This window comes from Suncus etruscus, chromosome 10 (assembly GCF_024139225.1).
Source record: "Suncus etruscus isolate mSunEtr1 chromosome 10, mSunEtr1.pri.cur, whole genome shotgun sequence".
Taxonomy (NCBI): Eukaryota; Metazoa; Chordata; class Mammalia; order Eulipotyphla; family Soricidae; genus Suncus; species Suncus etruscus.
In genome coordinates this window covers 65,194,851-65,196,939 of record NC_064857.1, presented here as the reverse complement: position 1 = coordinate 65,196,939, position 2,089 = coordinate 65,194,851, and positions in this window count along the sequence as shown.

Below are 2,089 nucleotides of genomic sequence, written 5' to 3'. Positions count from 1 at the left end.
AGGACAACACAAACTCTTGACTACACATTATAGCACAAAGAAACCAGCAACAGCAGAAACAGCAGCATAGAGAGAACAGGTAAGTAATCAGCCTTCTACTACAAAGGCCCATAATAATCCCTTAGGGATCTTATACAGTATTATAGGTAAAGAATACCATGGGAAATCACTGACTCCAACGGGAACATATCATAACAATATGTTTTAATGCCTTAATCTTACTATATTTAAAATAACCTCTCAGCTTTTCTGTCCACAGGCGTTCTTGGATACAAAGGGTGGACAAACTAAGATGGCATTTTGGAGCCCAGTCCCACGAGATACCATACCCAGCTTGCACTACGAGAATGTCCCGAGAAAACTCTTTAACATACACTTTATCTCTAGGTTATACCTTCTTTTAGGACTTGAAGCATGGGACCAGCCAGAACACCGAAGCAGCAACTGTGACCAACAGACTTATTCTACAGGCCCTACTCCTTGAACATATTCAAGCAAACTAGCATTCCCTTGCCCTTTTCTCCTTTCTTTTCACTACTTTATTTTTTTTCTTTTCTTTTTCTTCTTTCTCTCTTCTTCTCTTTTTATTTTTAATGTATTTTTTCTTCTCTTCTCTCCTGCCCCTTACATATACTTTCCCCTTCCCCCCCCCTTTGGAAATCCGACTATCCCTTCACCCCTCAATAGCACTTTATTAAAACTCTTCACCCTCAGTTCTTAATCTATTAGGCATCAAGACTGACCTCCTACCTCAACAAACCAGTACCCAGCACCCAAGCGAAGGGGCACCAAGTTAAATCCACACCTCATCCACAGCAAGAAAAGGCAACCAACTCCCCTGCTGACTCATGCTGCGTGGCCCTCCTTACCAACTCTTCCTAACGTGGACTGTTACTTGAAACCAGACTTAGCTCTAAAAGTATTCCCAAAGCAAGAACTCTTCCCAAGACCTCCCTGACTCAAAGCTTTTGCCAATCTCAAGAAGGTCAGGCTGTGTGATGAAAAGGCGCCCGGGAACCCACACACCACAAGAAAATCTCAAAAGACAATGGGGAAACCTATAGTTCCATCATAAGTATAAGACCTGTATTGCACTACCTCTTTACCTGCTATTCCTCAAATGTAAAATAGTCTCTTGCACCATTTTGTTCCCTTAATTACTTTGTTATTTCATTTTTTTAAAATCTTTGTTCCTTACATTATATATATATATATATATATATATATATATATATATATATATGTGTGTGTGTGTGTGTGTATGTATGTATGTATATGTGTGTGAGCACATATATTTTTATTTCTATTTTTATTTTTTGGGGGTGTGTGACCTGTTTCCGTTTTCTTCTTTTTCTATCTCCAAATGCACAGGCAATATAATGTAGCACCATTTCCCCCTGCAAAGACACACTAAAAAAGGGGGAAATCTTACATATAAAAACGAGCTCTTATCTACTAGGGATAAGAAATCATACTTGTTTACAATACAGGGACCTCTCCCACCTTGAAAATATGTCACGTGGACCCAACTTAGACCCCAGGTGATTAGACACCATACGTCCAGCCTTGAACCTTGGATCCCAGACATAGAAACGACACAGTTCTTCACGACAGCTACAGGAAACAAATCCCATCCGGGACATCCTCAATACTGCTTGGACACCAACAAGTGCCAGCTCTAATACGATATCTTGACAACGAGGAAAATGGGAACAACTTGACCTAAGAGCAGTTTATCCTACCCCTCCAGCTGACGATAAGACAAAATCAGAAGACGTCACCCTTTGGTCAATCCAAAAGCCAAGAGAGCGATTTACAGATGACTGGCTGATAGAACCATGACCGGACTGAATGTATCCTGGGACCAATAAAAAGCCCTAGTCTAGGGTTTGAGCTACGACCTGCACAACAACCATGATCTCCAGTTCCAAAGGTTTGTCTGAGACAATTGCAACGGAATGGGTTTTCTGGAAACAACAAAAGACGCTATCATAGGCTTCATCCTAAGATCTGCGCAAAGAGCAAGACCACCAAACACAGAAGACGAATTAAAATGACACTGAGGGAACAGAACTTCTAGAACCACAAA